Below are 25,773 nucleotides of genomic sequence, written 5' to 3' on the forward strand. Positions count from 1 at the left end.
AATTTTATTTATTTTTAAATGATTTAAACTTAGGTTAACGTTAGTACCATGTGAGTCTATTCTATCACACTTGACATGATTAAATAAAAAAAAAAATCCGAATAAACATAACATAAGTGAAATTGACTCAACTAAATCTGATGAGATAAACTCGATTTGATTTGATCCTACTCAATTTTACTAAAAAGTGAGTTTGATTCAACTTAACATAAAATATACTTAACTTGAGTAGAATTAATTCACACCTAAAATTGAAAAAAAAATTATAAAATTATAAAATAAGAATCACGCTAACTCATTAAAAGAAAAATTAAAAAACAATATTAAATTAAAAAGTATAAAATTTATTAATACTCTATATATTTTAACATGGGTTTAACTAAACATATCCAAACAATTTAAAACTTAATTAAATCTAAATTTTAATAATATTTTTAAAAACATTTAAATATGAAAAACATATTTAAAATAATAATTAAAATGTTTTTCACTACGTAAATTTCCGCTTCTCAGCTAACAGCTGTTTCAACGTTCATAATAATAAAGGTAAGAAGCCCTTAGCACCATGCCAAGTTGGTGGTCCCAAACGGAGAAGGACCTGCAACATTAAAATATTAATTGCATCATCACCGTTTAATTTTCCACACACCAAGTAATCTCATCCGTCAATCTCGACTCTCCTTTTTTATATATATCCTTTGGTTTCTTTGAACCTTTATTCTTGGTTTTTCTTTTTGGTGGGTATCTGGGTCTATGAATTTTCTTTTTGCCATTGGTATTGATCACCGAACATATGCATTGAACTGTGATTTGTTTACCTGGTGCAGTGTCTTAGTTTGTTATGTAATGTCCTGCATGGCATGGAGAGCTATCCCGGTTATGAGTTTCTCCATTGCTTTCTCAGTTCTTGAATTTATCTTTTGGTTCTATACTTGAATTTTTAATTCTTGAATTTATCCAATCGATTTTTACTGATCTTTTATTTTCTCTCCTGTTACATCAGCCATTTAACTTTTATTCATTTGCAAACATAGTTTCTTCTGTATTAAATTTCTCTGGACTTGATCACTGAACAGTAAGGATTGGATTGTTATTTTGTGTCTCTGCTCCAGTCTTTGGATTAGTTTCGAGAGCCTGTTACGAGTTTATCCATTGGGTTTTTCGTTCTTGAATTTATGAATTGTTCCTGCATAGCATCGAGGCTGTAATGAGGTTATCTATTAGTTTTTCATTCTTGAGTGTATGGATTCATCGTAACTTGGTTTTCTAGTAAGACATTCTTGGTCTTTGCAAGGAAGACAACCAATATATCATGTGAAGGTATTTAGATGACAGATATATATATCAAATATTTGTATCCATTCTTTTTCAAGCACTGAACAAGCAATGTTGATTTCTATCTTCATCGAGTCTTGTGCTTGTGTATTTTCCTTATGGTTTCTGTACTTTTTAATCTTGTAAGAGATTATTTTTTTTCGATTTAATTCTTCTTGCTTTCCTCTTGAGCTTTGTAGGGAGGCAATGGATGTGTGCTGTAGGTTTGAGAAGCAGTGGATGAAAATCCTGTGAAACTGTAAGTTTTATTAGAAGTATTCGTTTTATTTGACACCCACAAAAGTACCTCTTCTAATTGAAAGAAACTTAGCCATTACGGTTTTTGAATTTTTGTGAGTTTCATCACGTCTGTGTCAGCCATTCCCTTCTTGAAACTGTTGCGGGTAAGCACTTTTCCCTCCTGTTCTCTCTTTTCGTCCACACTTATACTTTTCTTTCTGCAATTGGGTCATCTTATTGTAAAGAGTTTCGTTTCCTTCTATTTTAATTTGTTCTTTTACAGACTCGTAAAATTTTCTTAGCTATAGAGCCATGTTATTTTCAAAATAATCTTTCTTTCTTACTTTATATATTTTCCCTATTAATTTTGGTTTTTCATAGTTATGCTATTTCTATCCGATCATTCCGTTTTTGTGCTCTGTTAATTGTAGTTGTCGCGGTTTTTCATGTGAGGATTGAGTCCCATGCTTTTCACTTTTATAAAAATATATCAGGGCTTGCACTATTTGCATTTATTTGTTTGCAGCAAGTAGAGTCTTTGTTTTCTTAATTATTCTCCATTACTTGGGCTCTACAGGGAAGACTTATTATGAATGTTTGTTAGGTCGTGGAGGCTATGGCAGTTGATTATTGGACTTCTTGTGAGGCTTTAGGTTTTATCTTTATGTTTTATCTTTATGTTCGAATTGGAATTGCTTTAGTCTCTCTTGTTAGTTGAATAGGAAGGTACGTATGTCTGTCAATTTTTTGGTGTTGATTCTTGATGCAACGAATTGGAAGAAGATTTAGAACTGCTAACGACCCAGGTTATTTTATTTCTGACAAATCCAGGAGTTGGTTGAACTGTTTGCATTCATAGCATTAGCATTCTAGGTGATTTCCCTTGCCGATTGAATATTAAAATTGTACAAGAGTTTAGAATGACTTACAACTCTCAATAATCTAATTCTTTCTGAGTTTCCTTTGTATTAATTGTTCTGTCCTGGTGTTGACAATTATATGGTCACTCGAAACTGGTATTTTCTTTGTGTTTTGTTCTTTGGTTGTTTTCCTTGCCATTTCCATACATATCAGGAATTATTCCAATCTTAACGGCACTAGTTTTTGGAGTGGAGTAGCATGGCACGACTTTGTTGCTTTGCAATTTCGATAGCATTTTTTATATGATCTATTCCAATTTGAATGGGACATCCTTTTTCTTAAAAATCCTTTTGGAATAGTATTTGTTTAAGCACTACCATGAAACTGGAAAGTAACATGAAAGGGCAACTTCTCAAGATAACCTAATTTCTTTTACTTGTTTCTTCTACTATTATTTGAGATTGATATAGTTGACCATCGAACATTAGGATTGAGTTGTGATTTGTTTCTTTGCAGCAGGGTTTGAATTAGTTTCCTGTCATGACTTGTATCTCATAGAGTCTGTTATGAACGACTATGTTGTCTCTATTGTTTTTGAAGCCTATAATTTATTATTCATCATTGGATGTGGAAACTTTGGCAGCAGATCTTCAGAACTTTTTATGTGATGATGGAGATCTATTTGAATTTGAATGTAGGTTCTATGTTTGATTACGTCTAGGTGTTGAACTGGTTTGTTTTCATCGTAAACTAATTTCTTTTAAGTTTCCTCTCTATTTGGTTTCTCGGGATTTGATTCTTTGTTTGAAAGTTCTATAAAGTTGAATTTTAATAGTGGTAATTAGCAACCGGTTCTTGATAATCTATCAATTTTCGTTTTCATATCGTCCTTTTCTCTCTTCAATTTCATTGGGTTGATTGTTCAATTTTGTGATTCTTGATTATCTTACTTCTGTTTTGAAGTTGTGAAAATTAATTTTTTATTTTCTTAGGTTATTTGAAAAGATGAATGTTTTCAGTGGTGTTTGAATTTGTTGTGTAACGTAGTGCACAATGAATATGGGACATGTGGGAGTAGGGCTTTGATTCTTTGTTTGAAAGTTCTATAAAGTTGAATTTTAGTAGTGGTAATCTATCATGTGGACTGTTCGTTTTCATATTGTCCTTTTCTCTCTTTACTTTCATTGAGTTGATTGTTTAATTTTGTGATTCTTATTATCCCACTTCTGTTTTGAAGTTCTATAAAATTATTTTTTAATTTTTTGAGGTGTTTTGAAAAGATGAAACTTTTCAATGGTGTTTGGATTTGTTCTGTATCGTAGTGTACAATGAATATGGGACATGTGGAGTAGGGCTTTGATTCTTTGTTTGAAAGTTCTATAAAGTTGAATTTTAATAGTGGTAATTAACAATCGATTCTTGATAATCTATCAATTTTCATTTTCATATCGTCCTTTTCTCTCTTCAATTTCATTGGGTTGATTGTTCAATTTTGTGATTCTTGATTATCTTACTTCTGTTTTGAAGTTGTGAAAATTAATTTTTTATTTTCTTAGGTTATTTGAAAAGATGAATGTTTTCAGTGATGTTTGAATTTGTTGTGTAACGTAGTGCACAATGAATATGGGACATGTGAGGGTAGGGCTTTGACTCTTTGTTTGAAAGTTCTATAAAGTTGAATTTTAGTAGTGGTAATTAGCAACCGGTTCTTGATAATCTATCACGTGGACTTTTCGTTTTCATATTATCCTTTTCTCTCTTCACTTTCATTGGGTTGATTGTTCAATTTTGTGATTCTTGATTATCTCACTTCTGTTTTGAAGTTCTGAAAATTAATTTTTTATTTTCTTAGGTGTTTTGAAAAGATAAATCTTTTCAATGGTGTTTCGATTTGTTGTGTAATGTAGTGCATAGTGAATACGGGACATGTGGGGTAGGGCTTTGACTCTTTGTTTGAAAGTTCTATAAAGTTAAATTTTAGTAGTGGTAATTAGCAACCGGTTCTTGATAATCTATTATGTGGACCTTTCTTTTTCATATTGTAATTTTCTCTCTTCACTTTCATTGGGTTGATTATTCAATTTTGTAATTCTTGATTATCTCACTTCATTTTTGAAATTCTGATAATTAATTTTTTATTTTCTTAGGTGTTTTGAAAAGATGAATCTTGAACATTCCATTCATTTTATTAGTGGTAATTAGCCACCATTCAAGTTGACTTCATTTTTTTATTACAAACCTTTATTTTGTAGTCTTGTTTCGTTTCCTGTATTGACAATCGAATTTTGAACTCGTTCTTGCAAAACATCAATGTTCTTGTTTAACATTCTATATATATATATATATATATATATATATATATATATATATATATATATATATATATATATATATATTATTTTCTTGGGCAGCAAATTAAAAGGACGGACCTTGCAGTCATTCCTTTCATTTTAATGGTAATAACCTCAAGATTAGTATCGTGTACATCGAGTTTATTAGAGTTTCTTCATTGGTTTTTGTGGGTCCTCTTTATTAAAATTCCTTTTCATGTCGTTGCCAGGTTTAGGATTTCTTTTGCGGACATGTACTTCGTCTTCTATTTAAATCATGGACGGGCTCTATAGAGAAGACAAGCTACAAGCTATGAAGTGTGAGAGGAAATTTTGTGCAGTGTGAAGGTAAAAGTTTCACTACTTATGCTTAAATTATTTTTCTTTAAGTTACTGTGCATTGTGAAGGTAAAAGTTTCATTACTTACGCTTACATTATTATTTTTCTAAGTTAATTTGTGGTTGACTAAACTTGTTTGGAGAATTATTAATGGTGTGTTATTGGAAAGTGGGAGCTTGTGAACCTTCTACAAGTTATATTAATGGTGCATATGTTGTAATGTGGGAAGAATATACTAATTGAGGGAGGAAATTTTGTGCACTGTGAAGGTAAAGGTTTTATTACTTTGTAAAGTAGGAACGATATACAAATTGTGGGAGGAAATTTTCTGCCCTATGAAACTAAAGGTTTCACTACTTTGTAACGTGGAAGGGATATACAAATTTTGGAAGGAAATTTTGTGTCCTGTGAAACTAAAGGTTTCACTACTTTGTAATGTGGGAAGGATATACAAATAGTGGGAGGAAATTCTGTGCCCTGTAAAACTAAAGGTTTCATTACTTTGTAATGTGGGAAGGATATAAAAATTGTTGGAAGAAATTTTGTGCAATGTGAAACTAAAGGTTTCATTACTATGTAATGTGGGAAGAATATACAAATTGTAGGAGGAAATTCTCTGTACTGTGAAACTAAAGGTTTCATTACTTTGTAATGTGGGAAGAATATACAAATTAAGGGAGAATATTTTGTGCATTGTGGTTTCATTACTTTGTAATGTGAGAAGTATATACAAATTGTGGGAGGAAATTCTATGCACTGTGAAGCTAAAGGTTTAATTACATTGTAATGTGGGAAGAATATACAAATTGTGGGAGGAAATTTTGTGCCGTTTGAAACTAAATGATTCACCACTTTGTAATGTGGAAAGGTTGTGTTACTTTGTAATGTGGGAAGAATATACAAATTGTGGGAGAAAGTTTGTGTCCTGTGAAACCTTGTAATGTGGGAAGAATATACAAATTGTGGGAGGAAATTTTGTGCACTTTGAAACTAAAAGTTTCGTTACTTTGTAACTTGGGAAGGATATACAAATTGTGGGAGGAAATTCTGTGCACTGTGAAACTAAAAGTTTTATTACTTTGTAATGTGGGAAGGATATACAAATTGTGGGAGCAAAGTCTCTGCACTGTGAAACTTAAGGTTTCATTACTTCGTAATTTGTGAAGGATATAAAAATTGTGGGACAAAATTTTGTGTCTTCTGAAACTAAAGGTTTCACTACTTTATAATGTGGAATGGATATACAAATTGTGGGAGGAAATTTTGTGCCCTGTGAAATTAAAGGTTTCACTACTTTGTAATGTGGAAACGATATACAAATTGTGGGAGGAAAGTCTCTGCAGTGTGAAATTAAAGGTTTCATTACTTTGTAATGTGGGAATGATATACAAATTGTGGGAGGAAATTTTGTGCCTTCTGAAACTAAAGATTTTACTACTTAGTAATGTCGGAAGGATATACAAATTGTGAGAGGAAATTTTGAGCACTGTGAAACTAAAGGTTTCATTACTTTGTAATTTGGGAAAGATATACAAATTGTGGGAGAAAATTTTGTGCACGGTGAAACTAAAGGTTTCATTATTTTGTAATGTGGGAAGATTATACAAATTGTGGGAAAAAAGTCTTTGCACTGTGAAACTAAAGGTTTCATTATTTCGTAATGTGGGAAGAATATACAAATTGTGGGAGAAAATTTTGTGCCTTCTGTAACTAAAGGTTTCACTACTTTGTAATGTAGAAATGATATACAAATTGTGGGTGGAATTTCTTTGCCTTGTGAAACTAAAAGTTTCACTACTTTGTAATGTGGAAACGATATACAAATTGTTGGAAGAAAGTCTCTGCTTTGTGAAACTAATGGTTTCATTACTTTGTAATGTGAGAAGGATATACAAATTGTGGGAGAAAATTTTGTGCCTTTTGAAACTAAAGGTTTCACTACTTTGCAATGTGGGAAGGATATTCAAATTGTGGGAGGACATTTTGTGCCGTTTGAAACTAAATGATTCACTTCTTTGTAATGTGAGAAGGATTTTCAAATTGTGGGAGGAAATTTTGTGGCCTGTTGTCGCAACCGGAATCGCGACGGGACGACGATCCAATAAAAAATTAGAATATTAATTTTGAAAAAGAGATTTTGGAGTCGCCACCATAGTTTATTCTGGAAAACTACGGAAAAACCATAAAATGATAAGGCATGGTCAAATTGAACCAGATTCTTGGTTCGGGAGTCGGTTACGTGTAGGGAAGGTATTAGCACCCTACAGCGCCTGCCCTAAGGCAGTACCTTTAACTAAATGCGCGAATGTGGATGTGGTTTTCAAAGTGTTTAACTTTGCCCTAAAATAAAACTCAAAAGAAACAAACAATATTTTTTAGCTTTTTGGGCCCGACAAGGATTGACCTTGCTCCTACGTATCTCATGCAGAATGAGAAATCAGGGTTACGTAGTTCTTTTAGAAACTATTTGAGGAAATTGTTTGGAAATTGCTTGGAAACTTGTTATGGATAATTTGGATTTTTGGGAAAGTGAGCCTGACAAGGACTGGCCTTGCTCCTACGTATCTCCACTTTTGATGGAGAATCAAGGATCACGTAGTTCTGGAAGGCAATATTGTTTGTTGTTTGAAAAGTAGATGTTTTTAGTTTTTGAAGATTTTTTATGTTTGGTATTTTCATAGTATTATTTATTTTTTTGCGTAATGAGTACTAGGCTGATGCGTACGATCGCACGAGCACTCACACGGCTTTTTTCCTCTTATTGTTTTGCGTAATGAGTACTAGGCTGATGCGTACGATTGCACGAGCACTCACACGGCTTTTTATTTTTTATGGTTTTGCGTAATGAGTACTAGGCTGATGCGTACGATCGCACGAGCACTCACACGGCTTTTTATTTTTTTTTTTTTATATTTGGGCAATAAGTACTAGGCTGATGCGTACGATCGCACGAGTACTCATACCGAGATTTATTATATTAAATGTTTTTTAAAGTTTTGTATATTTTTTATTATTTATTACTTTTTCCCTTTTTTGAAATAAAACGAAATGAACAAATTCACTAAAACAAAGGGGTGGGGGTATCTTACAAGGGGTTACATCAGTAAAAACTAATAACCAAACAAAAAATAAAGAAACAAAAGCCTAAAAATAAAACAAGAGAAACAAATCAGAGATGTAGAGATAAAACCAGGAGTGACATGTGAAATTGAAGCTCCTCTGTTTGGGCCAAAATCCCCTCTTTTGTCTTTGTATTCGCCAGGGGTGTCAAGATAAAACTGGAGGTGCATTGAGTATCTAGTTGTCCGGCCCAATTGCTTTTTTTATTTTTGTTTGCAGAAATTGATGGGTTTAAACCCAAATGGAAGGAGGTGTAAAGATGAAAACCGGGACGCAAAGGAAAAATGGCCCCTTTTTTTTTATTTCATTTTATTTTTCTTTGTTTTTTTTTTATTTTTGTTTTTTAGAGAAAGAGTTGGGTTAAAAAAAAAAAAAAACGGCCCAAGGTCCTTTAGCTCAAGAAACCCTTAGGGGTTTCTCCCATTCTCTTCTCATTATACCGATTCACTTCTTCTTCTCTGAGCAAAAGGGAGCCAAAGGCGCTCACCTCAAACGGCCACCACAATCCAAGGCATCGCCAGAGGCAACTGTCGCCGGAGTCAACGCCGACCGCGGCGCCTCTACCTTCTCTCTCTCGTCTTTCAAACGCCAGCAATCCAAGGATGGGGTGGCCCTGCCCGCGAGCTGTCGCCTCTGCCAAGCTGACCACCGTCAATCTGTTGCCAGCTCACCCGCGCCACTGCACGTCGCCGTTAAGCCACCGTGCCGCTACACCAGCCACCGCGACCCAGCCACCGCGAACCAGCTTTTACGATCTCGGCGTTAGCGGCAAATCCCAAACGCCATCGGATCCGTTCCCAACCGCGACGCCGTCAGCCTTGGAAGCCGCCGTCGATGGGCTCTCCTATTCTCTATTTTCTATTGCCACCGTTGCCAAAGGCCGGAGCCGCCGTTTGATACTGTGCAGGGGTGTTCTGGTTTGAATTCGATTCACAAGGATATGATATTGAAACTGAATTTGGTTGTTAGTTTCTGGGGTTGATGAGGTTCGACGAGGTTGATTCTGAAATTGTTGCTGAGGTTGAGTTTGAGGCTGATGAAGGGGGAGGAAGAAAGGTGTTGGCCGTGGGGGTAAGGTCAAGATCATGATATGGGAAACAGTATATGGATGAAGATGGGAGTGAGTTCACGGGTGTTAGAGCTGATGGAGAGTGGTCAGATGAAGATGATGGCTTCCCAGTAGCCGTGGGTGTATTTGGGTTGTTGGGAATGGATGAAAATTGAAAGATTGGGTGATGAAGAATGGCAGTTTGAGGTTAGGCCGTGGTCAGGATAAAGATGATGGATGTTGGAGGTGATGGAGAATGATCAGAGGTGTTGAAATAACATACATGTACCAATATTCACGACACTATGCATCATGTTTAAACAGTACCACATACAGACTTAACACATGCAAACTTGGCAACAACATAACAGAGAGACAACGTTCAAAGGCAATGTAACCAACATATTCAAAGACAAGTAACCAACGCACTAGGATATGGAATGCAAGACATCACTTACCTCTCGAAGATCCGTTTGCGGTTGTTAACCCGTGGGTTTGATCGATTCTTTTCTTGTGGCTGATTTCCTTTTCCTAGTAACGTGTCTCCCTTTTTAGTAACTCCTCCTCTGTTCTTTTTTCGTTTTTTTTTTTTTTGTGGTGGATGAAGATTAAGATAGTGGACGTTGGCTGTGAGGTTAAGGTGCTGGATATGGACTGGGAGCTGGAATGAAGTTGGTCCCGAGGTGGTGTAAGGATGAAGAAGTTGATGCGGAATGATGAGGGAAAGGACGATGGTGAGAGGTTCTATGGGATGGTTCTTTTAGGAGCAGAGTGAGGTCGAACTGGAATTTTGAGCTGGATTTTGATGAGTGAAAAGGAAGCACTGGAAAATAGAAGGATTCTTTGTATCTGTGGAGTGATCAAAAGCCCAAAAAAGATGTTTTCCCCCCTCTTTTTTCCTCTGCTGCTTGCTTTCTTTTATAGCCAAATCTCAGAACCCGTGAGCCTCCCAATCTGTTCAGAATTCCTCCCGTGATCCTCTTTTCTTTGCATGCTGAGCTACAGTTTTTTGGCCGTGAGAAAATAGGGTGAGGGCCCCTCAATCTTGTCTTCTTCTTCATACTGTGGACACCCTGTGCGTGTGGTTGCTTCCTCCTCTGTGCATGCTGGATGGTGATGCTGGAGATGGGAACCCTTGATGGAAAGCTTAGACCAATTTTAAATGTAGCCACCAACTTTATGGACGCTCGGTCAATAACGCAAACAAACGACCGTTCACGAAAATGAACGAACGCCCATACCGAACGTTCGTAAGATAAAACAACCGATACAAGCCGAACGCAAACAGTAGAAAAGGACGAACGTTCACAAAGGTCAACCAAAGAAAACCGAACGCTCACAAATCACTACTCCAGAGACCCAACTCTTAAGATTCAAACCGAATATAAGACCGAGTGGTGACCATGGACGCTCACTAAAACTGAGAACAAAACCAAATCAAGAACGAATGCCACTAATACGTAAGTGACCAAACGTTCCAAAACCGCATGCTAATTACCACTCATACACCAATAACGAACGTCCACAACCGAACTCTAATCATCAGTCACCAAGACCGAACGCTCAAATGAGAATAAAATAACTTCAAAACCGAACGTTCACTAACACAAAACAAGACCGAACGTTCACTAACACGAAACACGACCGAACGGTAAACTTGTCAGGCCGAACGGTTGATGACGAACGTCCAGAGGAAACGAAATGCCGAACGGTTGAACAGACCTAGACGAACGCTTTAAGATGAGGACGAACGTTCGCAATAGGCATAGGACGAACGGTTGCAAACAGAGGACGAACGTTCGCACAAAGGCGAGGACGAGCAGTTCGAAACAGAGGACGAACGTGCTAAATTAAACACATTGCCGAACGGCCGAATAAAGAAAGACCGAACGCTATTTGCTGAACACCACAATGGAACGAACGTGCAAAGCCGAACGCTAAAGACATATATCATTGAGCCCGAACGTTTGTCAAAACATTAAGACCGAACGGTTGAAGATGAGGACGAACGTCCTAACACAACGAAAAGCCGAACGGTTAAACAGTGAAAAGGACGAACGGTCTTTGTTTGGACGAGCAGCCACAGTAACAGACGAACGGTCACCGTTTGGACGAGCGGCCACAGTGGGGAAGGACGAACGGTCACTGTTTGGACGAGCGGCCACAGTGGGGAAGGACGAACGGTCACTGTTTGGACGAGCGGCCACAGTGGGGAAGGACGAACGGTCACTGTTTGGACGAGCGGCCACAGTGGGGAAGGACGAACGGTCACTGTTTGGACGAGCGGCGACAGTGGGGAAGGACGAACGGTCACTGTTTGGACGAGCGGCCACAGTGGGGAAGGACGAACAGTCACTGTTTGGACGAGCGGCCACAGTAACAGTGGGGAGAACCGAACGGTCACAGTTTGGACGAGCGCGAGATCATAGGGGACGAACGCTTTTCTGAGAAAAGACGAACGCGGATTGCTCACGTTTGAAATGTTTGGACGAGCGCCTGATCAAACTGCTAGGCCGAACGGTTGAGGACGAACGGTTGAACCGTTTGGACGAGCGGCCACAGCAACAGTGGGAAGAACCGAACGCGCTCAATGGAGGACGAACGATCGCGCCATGCAGAGGACGAACGATCCTCGAGAACGATTAATAACGCTCGTCGTATAACTACAGTGGAAGATGAACGAGCGTTCAACAATTGGAGCGCTAGATGGGCGCTTGGGACGGACGTCCTCTATTTTTTTTTTTTTTTTTTTTTTTTTTTTTACACACATTTTTTTAATTTTTTTCTTTTATGAGGATAAAACAATAAAACAAATTATTTAGTCAATCCGGACGAAATTGAGTGTTGACACCTGTGAAACTAAAGATTTCACTACTTTGTAATGTGGGAAGCATATACAAATTGTGGGAGGAAAGTCTCTACACTGTGAAACTAAAGGTTTCATTACTTCATAATGTGGGAAGGATATACAAATTGTGGGAGGAAATTTTGTGCTTTAAGAAACTAAAGGTTTCACTACTGTGTAATGTGGAAATGATATACAAATTGTGAAGGAAATTTCGTGCCCTATGAAATTAAAGGTTTCACTACTTTGTAATGTGGGAACGATACACAAATTGTGGGAGGAATTTTTGTGCCTTTTTAAACTAAAGGTTTCACTACTTTGTAATGTGGGAAGGATATTCAAATTGTGGGAGGAAATTTTGTACTCTGTGAAACTAAAGGTTTCACACATTTATAATGTTGGAACGATATACAAATTGTGGGAGAAAATTTTGTGCAATGTAAAACTAGAGGTTTTATTACTTTGTAATAGTTTCATTACTTTGTAATGTGGGAAAAATATACAAATTGTGGGAGCAAATTTGTGTCCTGTGAAACTAAAGGTTTCACTACTTTGTAATTTGGGAGTTGTGAGAGGAAATTTTGTGCACCGTGAAACTAAGGGTTTCTTTACTTTGTAATGTGGGAAGGTTATACAAATTTTGATAGGAAAGTCTCTGCACTGTGAAACTACAGGTTTCATAACTTCGTAATGTGGGAAGGATATAAAAATTGTGGGACGAAATTTTGTGCCTTTGAAACTAAAGATTTCACTACTTTGAAATATGGGAAGGATATATAAATTGTGATAGGAAATTTTGTGTCCTGTGAAACTAAAGGTTTAACAACTTTGTAATGTGGGAACAATGTACAAATTGTGGAACGAAATTCTTTAGGTTTCATTACATTGTAATGTGGGAAGGTTATACAAATTGTGCGAGGAAAGTCTCTCCACTGTGAAACTAAAGGTTTCATTACTTCGTAAAGTGGGAAGAATATACAAATTGTGGGAGGACATTTTGTGTCGTTTGAAACTAAATGATTCTACTTTGTAATGTGAGAAGGATATTCAAATTGTGGGAGGAAATTTTGTGATCTGTGAAACTAAAGGTTTCACTACTTTGTAATATGGTAACGATATACAAATTGTGAGAGGAAATTTTGTACACTGTGAAACTAAAGGTTTCATTACTTCGTAATGTGGGAAGGATATACAAATTGTGGGAGGACATTTTGTGCCATTTAAAACTAAATGATTCACTACGTTGTAATGTGAGAAGGATATTCAAATTGTGGGAGGAAATTTTGTGCCTTGTGAAACTAAAGGTTTCACTATTTTGTAATGTGGGAACGATATACAAATTGTGGGAGGAAATTATGTGAACTGTGAAACTAAAGATTTCATTACTTTGTAATGTGGGAAGGATACATAAGTTGTGGGAGCAAATTTGTGTTTTGTGAAACTAAAGGTTTCACTACTTTGTAATGTGGGAAGGATATACAAATAGTGGGAGGAAATTATGTGCCCTTGTGAAACTAAAGGTTTCACTACATTGTAATGTTGGAAGGATATACAAATTGTGGGAGGAAATTCTATGCACTGTGAAACTAAAGGTTTCATTACATTGTAATTTGGGAAGGATATATAAATTGTGGGAGAAATTTCTGTGCACGGTGAAACTAAAAGTTTCATTACTTTGTAATGTGGGAAGGATAGACAAATTGTGGGAGGAAAGTCTCTGCACTGTGAAACTAAAGGTTTCATTACTTCGTAATGTGGGAAGAATATACAAATTGTGGGAGAAAATTCTTTGCCTTGTGAAAGTAAAGTTTCACTACCTTGTAATGTTGAAACGATATACAAATTGTTGGAAGAAAGTCTCTGCACTGTGAAACCAAAGGTTTCATTACTTCGTAATGTGAGAAGGATATATAAATTGTGGGAGGAAATTTTGTGCACTGTGAAACTAAAAGTTTCATTACTTTGTAATGCAGGAAGGATATACAAATTCTGGGAAGAAATTTTGTGCACTGTGAAACTAAAGATTTCATTACATTGTAATGTGGGAAGGATATACAAATTGTGGGAAGAAAGTCTCTGTACTGTGAAACTAAAGGTTTCATTACTTCCTAATGTGGGAAGGATATACAAATTGTGGGAGGAAATTTTGTGGCTACTGAAACTAAAGGTTTCACTACTTTGTAATGTGGGAACGATATACAAATTGTGGGACGAAATTAGTTAGGTTTTATTACTTTGTAATGTGGGAAGGATATAGAAATTGCGGGAGGAAATTTTGTGCACTGTTAAACTGAATGTGTGTTTACTATGTAATGTGGGAAGGATATACAAATACTGGGAGGAAATTATCTACACTGTGAAGCTAAAGGTTTAATTACATTCTAAGGTGAGAGGGATATACAATTTGTGGGAGGAAATTCAGTGCACTGTGAAGGTAAAGGTTTCATTACTTTTTAAAGTGGGAACGGTAATTAAATTGTGAGAGGAAATTTTGTGCCGTGTGAAACTAAAGGTTTCACTACTTTGTAATGTGGGAAGGATATACAAATTGTGGTAGAAAAATTTGTGTTATGTGAAACTAAAGGTTTCACTACTTTGTAATGTTGGAAGGATATACAAATTGTGAGAGGAAATTTTGTGAACTGTGAAACTAAAGGTTTCATTACTTTGTAATTTGGGAAGAATATACAAATTGTTGGAGGAAATTCTGTGCACTGTGAAACTAAAGGTTTCATTATGTTGTAATGTGGGAAGGATATACATATTGTGGGAGGAAAGTCTCTGCAGTGTGAAACTAAAGGTTTCATTGCTTCGTAATTCTGGAAGGATATACAAATTGTGGGAGGAAATTTTATGCTTTCTGAAACTAAAGGTTTCATTACTTTGTAATGTGGAAATGATATACAAATTGTGGGAGGAAATTTTGTGCCTTGTGAAATTAAAGGTTTCACTACTTTGTAACGTGGGAACGATATACAAATTGTGGAAGGAAATTTTGTGCCTTTTGAAACTAAAGGTTTCACTAATTTGTAATGTGGAAAGGATATTCAAATATTGGGAGAAAATTTTGTGCCTTGTGAAACTAAAGGTTTCACTACTTTGTAATGTTGGAACGATATACAAATTGTGGAAGGAAATTATGTGCAATGTAGAACTAAAGGTTTCATTACTTTGTAATGTGGTAATGATATACAAATTGTAGGAGCAAATTTTTGTTCTGTGAAACTAAAGGTTTCACTACTTTGAAATGTGGGAGTTGTGGGACTAAATGTTGTGCACTATGAAACTAAAGGTTTCTTTACTTTGTAATGTGAGAAGGATATACAAATTGTGGGAGAAAATTTTGTGCCTTTGAAACTAAAGATTTCACTACTTTGTAATGTGGGAAGGGTATACAAATTGTGGGAGAAATTTCTGTGCTCTGTGAAACTAAAGGTTTCATTACTTTGTAATGTGGGAACGATATACAAATTGTGGGACGAAATTCTTTAGGTTTCATTACTTTGTAATGTGGGAATGATATACAAATTGTGGGAGGAAAGTCTTCGCACTGTGAAACTAAAGGTTTCATTGCATCATATTGTGGGAAGGATAGACAAATTGTGGGAGGAAATTTTTTGCCTTGTGAAACTAAAGGTTTCACAACTTTATAATGTGGGAACGATATACAAATTTTGGGACGAAATTCTTTAGTTACTTGGTAATGTGGGAAGGATATAGAAATTGTGGGAGGAAATTTTATGCACTGTGAAACTAAAAGTTTGATTACTATGTAATGTGGGAAGGATATACAAATAGTGGGAGGAAATTCCATACACTGTGAAGCTAAAAGTTTAATTACATTGTAATGTGGGAAAGATATACAATTTGTGAGAGGAAATTTTGTGCACTATGAAGGTAAAGGTTTCATTACTTCGTAATGTGGGAACGACATACAAATTGTGGGAGGAAATTATGTGCACTGTGAAACTAAAAGTTACATTACTTTGTAATGTGAGAAGGATATTCAAATTGTAGGAGGAAATTTTGTGCACTGTGAAGCTAAAGGTTTAATTACTTTGTAATGTGGGAATGATATACAAATTGTGGGAGAAAATTTTGTGCATTGTGAAACTAAAGGTTTCATTACTTTGTAATGTGAGAAGGGTATAAAAATTGTGGGAGAAGTGTTGTACACTGTGAAACTAAAGGTTTCATTACTTTGTAATGTGCGAAGGATATACAAATTGTGGGAGCAAATTTGTGTTCTGTGAAACTAAAGGTTTCACTACTTTGTAAAGTGGGAAATATATGCAAATTGTGGGAGGAAATTTGGTGCACTGTAAAACTAAAAGTTTCATTACTTTGTAATGTGGGAGTTGTGGGAGGAAATTTTTTGCACTGTGAAACTAAAGGTTTCATTACTTTGTAATTTAGGAAGGATATAGAAATTGTGGGATGAAATTTTGTGTATTGTGAAACTAAAGGTTTCATTACTATGTAACATGGGAAGAATATACAAATTGTGGGAGGAAATTTTTGTGCACTATGAAGCTAAAGGTGTCATTACTTTGTAATGTCTGATGGATATATAAATTGTGGAAGAAAATTATGTGCAGTGTGAAACTAAAAGTTTCATTACTTTGTAATGTGGGAAGGATTTACAAATTGTGGAAGAAAATTCTGTACACTGTGAAGCTAAAGGTTTCATTACTCACGCTTACATTATTTTTTTTCTACATTAATTTGTAGCCGTATAAACTATGAATGTGTGTTGTAGGATATACAAATTGTGGGAGAAAATTTTGTGCACTGTGTAAAGGTTTCATTACTTTTACATTTTTTTCCTTCGTTAATATTTGGCTGGCTAAACTTGTTGGGTGAGTTATTAATGGTGTGTTATCGGAATGTGGGAGTTTGTGACAGTCACTTGTACAAGTTGTATTAATAGTGCATATGCTTGTAATGTAGAAGTTTATAATGTCATTTAATTCTTGATGTGAGTTTTTGGGTTTGTTAAAGGCACTCTATAGGATGAATACGAGACATGTGATGATATGTTTATCGGTTTGAAAAGTTCTACTACTCAGATTTCTTCTCAACAACCACTTTTAGTTGAAACCTTTGACTCTTTTCTCTTGATATGAAAAGAGAAAAAGTTGTAGAATGTTATCGTTATCAATTTATTTGACATCTCTGTATGCTTTTAACAAATCTTATGTCCTGTATGTTGTTTCTCTACTACTAAAAATGACCATTAAAAGTGTTTTGAGATCTTTTCTTCTTACTCATGGCTAAATTGAAAATGGGAAACATAAGAATGTCATGCCATTCATATGAATTTGATGATTTCATTGGGTATATAAGCTTTATTTATCTCAGGCCAATGAAAAGTTTTACTACTCATATTTCTTCTCAACAACCACTTTTAGCTGAAACCTTTGACTCTTTTCTCTTGATATGAAAAGAGAAAAGGTTGTAGAATGTTATTGTTATCAATTTATTTGACATCTCCGAATGCTTTTAACAAAACTTATGTCCTGTACGTCGTTTCTCTACTACTATAAATGACAATTAAAAGTGTTTTATGAGATCTTTTCTTCTTACTCATGGCTAAATTGAAAATGGGAAACATAAGAATGTTATGTCATTCATATGGATTTGATGATTTCATTGGGCATATAAGCTTTGTTTATCTCAGGCCAATGAAACTCTCTTTCTGGAATCAAACCTTAATTTTCTATCACAGGTCATCACCATGATAGTCACTATCATACTATCGAAAGTTTATAGGATAAAAATTTGAAAAGTTCTACTACTCAAGTGCCTTCTTGATATCTTGATAACCACTTTTAGTTGAAACCTTTGACTATTTTCTCTTAATATGAAAAGAGAAAAGTTGTAAAACGTTATCATGATCAATTTATTGGTTTCCTATTGGAGCTTAACAAATCTTATGTCATGTACGCAATTTCTCTAGTACTAAAAATGACCATGCATTATGAGATATTTTCTTCTTACTCATGGCCAAATTGAAGATAGGCAACATAAGAATGTTATGCCATTCTTATTTTATATAGTATGGATTTGATGATATCATTGGGTATATGAGCTTCTCCAAAGATTTATCTCAGGCCAACGAGACTCCCTTTTTAGAATTGAACCCAAATTATCTTTCACCAGTCACCATCATGATAGGTCATTATCCTATTATCGAAAGTTTATAGGGCAAAAATTTGAAATTTTTACTACTTAAGTCCTTCTCAATAACCACTTTTAGTTGAAAACTTTGACTCTTTTGTCTTGATATGAAAAGAGAAAAGTTGTAAAACGTTATCGTGATCAATTTATTTGATATGTCCATATGCTTTTAATGCTTATTGGTTTCCCATTAGGGCTTAACAAATCTTATGTCTTGTACTTCTCTAGTGCTAAAAATGACCGTTAAAAGTGCTTTATGAGATCTTTTCTTCTTACTCATGGCCAAATTGAAGATGGGCAACATAAGAATGTTATGTTATTCGTATTTTATATAGTATGGATTACACATTGGGTATATGAGCTTCTCCAAAGAATTATCTCAGGCTAACGAGATTCCCTTTCTGGAATTGAACCTTAATTATCTGTCACTAGTAGTGGTAAAAGAGTTATGTGCGGGGAAGGCGTAAAAGAGTTCTACGCGAATGATAGAACATTCACGGTTGAGGTTGAGCCTTTAATGAGTTATGTGCGGGGAAGGCGTGTCCCGTTTGATGTTGAGACAATCAACTCCTTCTTGGGAAGGGAGTGACAAATGGGCGAAAATTTGTGCCAGTATGCACAATATGTAGATGATATGGGAGAAGTTAAGAGAGTAATTTTTCGTCCTAGGGGTGCTTTTCACTGAAACAAGCAGTAACAACTTGTGCACATTAAGAGATTTGCGCTCTAACCTCGGTAAGCAAACTTTGGCCCACATTGATCACGCTAACCTCTCTCCATGCTCTCATCTCTCCGACATCATAGTGGGGCAGTCCCTCATTCTTTACAGCATCCTCTCGGGGAAATCATTGAACTTTGACCGTCTCATTGTTGAGGAAATCCGCCAATGTACTCACACTATAGGAAATAAATCTCCCCTCTAGCATGGCTATCAAGATGTCCCTGATCATCATAACTGTCACTATATCACTCCTATAGAGGGCTTCAAACCTGGCTTCCACCAACTGCAATTTGAGATCTATCGTGCTATACGAATCAGGTTGGGGATCAACCTGCTATTGACAGCGATGGCACCGAGGGGGTGATGACGGTGTTGCGGTAGGGCTTTCCTTGTCGTCCAAGCAATACGGAGTATAGAATGCAAGATCTATGGTTCGACGAGGTCGCTCAAAAGGAGGTAAATAGATGTAGTCCCTTGCTAGTTGGCATAAGTGTGTGACCAAGGAAGGATGCCCAAGGGGAGATTTATTCCTTACAGTGTGAGCACATTGGTAGATTTCCTCAACAATGAGACGACCCAAGTTTAATGATTTCCTCGAGAGGATGCTGTAAAGAATCAGGGACCGCCCCACCATGATGTCGGAGAGATGAGAGCATGGAGAGAGGTTAGTGTGATCAATGTGGGCCAAAGTTTGCTCACCGAGGTTAGAGCGCAAATCTCTTAATGTCCCCACACATAACTCATGAAAGGCTCAACCTCATTAGTGAATGTTCTATCATTTGTGTAGAACTCTTTTACCACTACAATGTTGGCAGGGGCAGGATAAATACCCTCCCCTGACTCCACCATGAAATCAAAAACATCAGTAGGCTTCAAAATAAATGTCCTCTCTATCAAAGTCTTCTATTTTCAAACACAACAATTTTTTTCTCATGTTGCCTAAAGAGGAAGCGGTTTGAGTAAAACTTTTCCTTTCGTTTTTTACCCCTAGAGGGCTGACCAATAGGGTTCTTCAGTTTTTTTAGTCTTGAGGAAGGTGTCATTTGTATAAAAAAAACTAGGCAAAGACACCATCATGATTAACTACTGGAAATAAGTTAAAAACGACTACTGCATAGGCACATAAACACTAGGTCAAAAGCCTAGAAAGACTCAAAATAGGGGCAAAAAAAGAAAAATCACAAGCACAGACTACACAATTAGCAATAGAGTCAAACCTGCCGCTGGTGTTGAGCGCCGCAAAATAGTCGTTGCATAGCGAAAACATAGAGGGCTCCATAGAACATTGGTGCTGAGCATATAAAATGCAAGCAGTAGCGAAACCAGACATGGACACCTACAACCAACAACACCCAACAGTTAATCTTAACATAGAACGAGACAACAAGAAAATAATAGCACTATAAAACCTAGTAATTCGTATTTACAACAACGAAAATGGGCAAAGAAACTTATGCTTACTTGAACACAAAAAAGAGAAATAGAGGAGTGTTGAGTGCACAAGTTCAAAAGCTTGAAATGATCTTCTGCAGCTGACTCTTGTGGTGCTTAAAAAGTAAGCACAGGTGGCCTTTGGGTGGGGAAAATGGTGGGTTTGAGGGGCAAAAAGTGGTGAGGGATTAGCAAAAGAGAGGGTGGAGGTTAAGTGTGTAAGACCCTTTCAGGATGTTACAGAGTGTGAGGAGGAGAGTTTAAGTGTGAGGGAAGGGACTAAGTGATATGATCATAGATGGGGCAAGAATGAAGAGTGTTAAGAGTGACAAGAAGCATAAAAAGAAATAACATAAGTTTTATTAGGCTTGTATTTTGCCTATTCTAGTTTCTAGTTTCTTTCTCTTTGTTTGGTTGTAAAAAAACTTATATATTCTTTTTTTTAAGGTGTAAGCAATGTGAGATTTCACATAGCTTGGACTTAAAAGAAAGAAGAATAAATAAGTTTATTCTCCTTTTAGTTGTTTGTATTGCAAGTTATCACATGTATACTTTTATTTGTTATCTTTAGACTAGTTAGGTAGCTTATATACCCTTAAGAAGTTGTAAAATTAAGAGATGTGGGACTTAAAACAACCTTGAGAGCTGTTGTCCAAACTTGAAGGCCTCCAAGTCTTACATCATTTAGTTTTCTCCATCTACTTCATCTCCTAGTGCTATATAAGCAACTTAAGGTCTCCTTTGTACACACACCTTGAACACATTCAAATTTGAATATAAAGAGTGTTTTGCATTCAATTGCATTACTTCTTTGAGATAGAATTTTGTCTCTTAGTCTAATTTTGGGTTTTATCTTGTGAAGAACAAGTGACGATTCTCCTTGTTATTTATCTCGGATCCTTTCAAGTGACATGTCTTCCAATTCATAAGTTTCCTCTTTTTTCTCTCTTACAATTTTAGTCTTTTAATTCTATTTCTTAATTGTTCTTGTTTAGTTCTTAGGCTTTCTATTTAGGCATGTTGTTCCATATCACTAAGCTGCATAGAAGAGAAGGTGAGTGGTAGGGTTTCAGAAAATGGCCCCTAAAAACAATGCACCCAGGCTCAATTTTTAGGTCAGACCCAATTTTTCAGTTAGACTCACCATTGAGCAGTATATATATAAAAACAGGGTTAAGGCTCTGCTGGTATTTAGAATGATATCGTTGAGCGGTCACGTTCCAGAGAGCTCATTTCTATACAAGTTACTATTGCACATAAAAACACATGACACAACAACCACACAAACAACAAGAAAAAGGGTTAAGAAAATCTGTTTGCTCATCGGCAAGTATACTGAATTGCTTAAGTAATATAAAATGGTAAGACCAAGTATCGTAATACTAAAGAATTGTATGATTAACAACTCATTTAGACTAACAAATACAATAATATGTGCAAGTAATTAAATCAACAAAGAATTAAAGGTGGACTTTGATAGTTGGTAGAATTCATGACTTCACTCTCGTGCACCCACAAAAATATCTCCTCTCCATCAAACACTAAATTCAACTCATTAAAACACTAAAACCCTACTCCCTTAGGTGAAAGAGCCTAAGTTTTCTCACTAAGAACCAATCCCTTGGAAAACTAGCAAGCAAACCCACATTTCAACGTCCCTATTTCAAGCAAGCATTAAGAGTAAAAACAAGAAATTAACATTAAATGGAAAAAAGATATATATATATATATATATATATATATATAATCAATGCATTTACATAGTACATGAGAGTTCAATGACTACAAATGCGGGTTTGGTTCTTCGTATCTGTGGAGAGTCTCAAGCTTACAAAATAGAATATGAAAGAAGGAGACACAGAGGAAGAAGAAAATGTTCCCAGAAGCCCCACTAGCCTCCATAAGCTCCAAGTAGCGAATCCAGGCTAAGTGCTTGGATCGCAGACTTCTTTCAAAGGTTAACATGGCTCATGGTGTGAGGGAAATGATTACCATCGCTCAGCCCTTACACTTAGTTGGACAGGATATGCTTTGTGAGCTTATACATTTGTCTCGGTGGGTGATTTGTCGCCATTGTCTTTGCACTACTCCATAGTTTGTGGTTTGGGTCTTTTGATCGTTTGGTGTTAGCAGTATACTACTCCTTAGGCCCCGAGGGTATAATGAATTTGTGTCTGTAGCTGAAGGGTTGTTTCTCCTCAAGTTGTGCACCATCGAAGAATCACGTTCCCTTGTAGGTTGTGTTGTTTCTGTGTTGTCATTGGTGACGTGATATGTTGCCTGATGTACAACAACTTTGGATGGGGCTTGAACTAATGGTTGTGAAGCAATTGCTGACTGACCTTGACCTTGGTCTTCTTTATAGATAGTGGTGGGGCTTTCTTCCTTCCTTCTGTTGAGCCTTATCAGCATTTCATTAACAGAGGAGTTTTCGGAAAGGAAAGGTTGGGGATACGCGAATGGTGCATCATAACGCGTTGGAGTATGCCACCTAGTATAAGTGAGGGAAGTTTATCCGGTACCTTGTCGAACGCATTGACTTCCTGGAAGAAGAAATCCCCGATACCCTCTTCAATTTTCAGGTTTATAAAGGAAATGAGCATGTATGCCATGGCCGTGAGGGTTCTAAAGAGGCTTTTCCTACACTTTCTTGTTTCCTGATTTACACGTTCTACTACCTTTAGATGATTTCACTTGACGTACTTTGCAAACTGAATGTTGTCCGAACACAACTTCATCTGAACATGTGGTATTTTCTTCAAGCATTATGACTCCTCTGTAAAGGATTAACATTATTTCTTCACCATTTTAGCACTTGGCGTTCTGAGAAGACTGGGATGCTCTCGTTAATAAGTAGGTCCAAGATGAGCCAGTTACCCTTTTGCCTCCTCTTACAAAGGCTTTAAAGTTTGCTTTTAAGGTAGAAATAAATTATGTCAGTCGTAAATATTACTTCTACGAAGATCGACCAAAATTTCCGTTGTACTGAAATTGTCGACCTACCTACATCATGTCTAGGGCCTGGCCCGATATGACTCCCGAGGAATTATCTGCCTTGATATATTCTAAAATAAATTCCTCGAAAATTTCCTACCTGAAAACTTCTCTAGGCGTATGGATCTTCCAGAATGTGGAAGGATCTCTGTGGTAAGTTTTTTTCTTAGTTAAAGAAAATACTGACCGAGTTTTTAACTTATCAAGGTTTGTGCTTGTATTACAGATATTATGGTGTCCAAGAGCCCTAGAGATAAAGCTTTGTTCAAACATATATTCAACAAATACCAATCGACGTCGGATGAGGCAACTAGGAAACTGACCGTCGCGGTGGTTACAAATGTTGTGCCTTTGCAAAAGGACAAGTCTTTTTGTCATCACCATGGCGAAAGTTCGTCATCAACCTGTTCACCGAAGAGGAGCCGTCAGGGTGTTGAGAGCTCAGTGCCTTTAATAGATGGCATCTTCAGCACTGATTATTGTCTAGGCGAAAAAGTTTCGTTTAACCTCACTGATGCCAAGAGGGAGATTTACAAAGGCCTCTCTCTCATTCAGAGATGTTGTATGCTTTAATGAAAATGGTCGCCTAAGCCATTCTTCTCAACTGCGAACTATCTTCCAAGGGAGAAATGAGTTTGCCTAAACTTATATCTTCAAGATAAAACCTTAAATAATTTGTAATAAATTGAAAGAAATATATAATTATTTGTATAAAAAAATTATACAATAAATTTAAAAAATTGAAGTTGATTATTTAAATACTTTTTATAAGTAATTAACCTTTACTTTTAATCATAGTTATGGATTAAATTAGATTTACTTTTAATTATATTATATAAGGAGAGATAATTCATATTTATACATCGTATTGTAAAGAAAGTGATAAAAAATAATCAAACTATTGTAAGAATATATTTTAAACTTGCTGAAATCATATCATTAATTAAATGAAAATATTATGTATTACAACTTTTTATATTTTATATAAAACATAGATTTTGCTGAAATCAAATTATCCAAGCGAGCGGTAAAGGAGTAAAGGAGTAAAGTGTGATGGTGTGTGTTGTGAAGTTGTTCAACCCTACATCCAAAATAATTATATTTTTAGTATTTTAATTATAGCACAATTTTGGAATTTATCTTAATATGAAACTTTATATTTTAGAAATTAATAAATAGAGTTCTTATTACCTAACAAGTTAATTTATTTTGACGTAATAAATGATATTGTCATAAATATGTCGTGTCATAAGATATGTGGAAGGAAATATGATTTATTTATTTTCATGTTCATAGGTATCCTTCCTTTTATATTTTTTTAAAAAAAATATTTTTTTAAAAAAAATATTTTTTTATTCTTCATCACTATACTTGTATTTTAAAAAAAGTTTAAGAATAAAATATAGAAATATTCCAGATAGAGTACTCAGGTAGGTAAATTTGGATAAAAGAACAAAATGAGTGCAAATATCAGTGAAGAAATATAAATACTGCAACATTGCATAATGAGTAAAGTTTTAAAAACCCCTGATTGTTAAAAAGCAAACTTCAATAATTTTCAATAGTTTAAAGTTAATAGTTTTCCCAAAATACATTTAAGTCGTAAATTCAAGATTATAAATATTAACAATCAAGGATTTGTTTTTTTCCCAAAGACAAGACCGTTTAATTCGCATAAATGAATATTGCAAACCTCAATATGTTAAAAGTTTCTTCTTTTGGTAAGAGTTTAAGCTGTATAAACAATTATTTCAAATCGTAATAAAGTTTGTTCTTTTGGCAAAGAAAATCGTGATATGAACATCATAAACAAAGATAAAAAAAATTAAACTTTACCCGATAAAAGAAAAATAATTTATCAAAATCAACATAATCAAATTTCAATTCTTGAAGGCAAAAATAACGACACAAGATGTGTTTTGTAAGTAAAAAAATAAAAATTAAAAAAAAATGAAATCGCAATGAAAGTCAAGTTTAGATCTTACGGATTTTGTTTCCAAAGGTGTAAATTTTGTCGTTTTTGGTGACTGCTAGACTCAAACTACAACCTCAGTACGAAGTGTAATGTATCGATTTGGCAAACCATGACTTCAAAGAGCAAGAAAAGCATTTTACAGTGCATTGTATCACCATTTGGACAAACCTTAAAATGGTGCATCTTAGAGTTTGCAGTGACAAAGGCATGGAATGAGAGAGAAGACAAAACATAAGAAGACAAAGCGTTTGGGAAATGAGAAATGTGTCTAGGAAAATATGTACCTTTTGAAAATGGAGCACCATGTTCTATGCACCAGAGAAGCCAACGACAGTCCCATTAGTTTCCTTCTAGCGAAGCTTTTATTTATTTTG

The 25,773-nt window shown here is 35.6% G+C and overlaps 1 long non-coding RNA gene across 4 annotated transcripts; it reads left to right on the plus strand.

The window, feature by feature from the left end:
* Window positions 1–709: 709 nt before the first annotated feature.
* LOC108323102 (uncharacterized) lies at window positions 710–23,786 on the plus strand. 4 transcript variants are annotated; one of them, XR_008247518.1, is made up of 5 exons: window positions 710–4,609; window positions 4,827–4,871; window positions 4,976–5,093; window positions 23,243–23,577; window positions 23,651–23,786. It is a non-coding gene; the product is annotated as an uncharacterized LOC108323102 (long non-coding RNA). The 4 variants fall into 4 exon arrangements; XR_001831639.2 differs by lacking the exon at window positions 23,243–23,577 and having other exon boundaries at window positions 23,651–23,783; XR_008247516.1 differs by lacking the exons at window positions 23,243–23,577; window positions 23,651–23,786 and having other exon boundaries at window positions 710–2,427; window positions 4,563–4,609; window positions 4,976–5,253.
* The last annotated feature ends 1,987 nt before the right edge of the window (window positions 23,787–25,773 follow it).

This window comes from Vigna angularis, chromosome 3 (assembly GCF_016808095.1).
Source record: "Vigna angularis cultivar LongXiaoDou No.4 chromosome 3, ASM1680809v1, whole genome shotgun sequence".
NCBI lineage: Eukaryota > Viridiplantae > Streptophyta > Magnoliopsida > Fabales > Fabaceae > Vigna > Vigna angularis.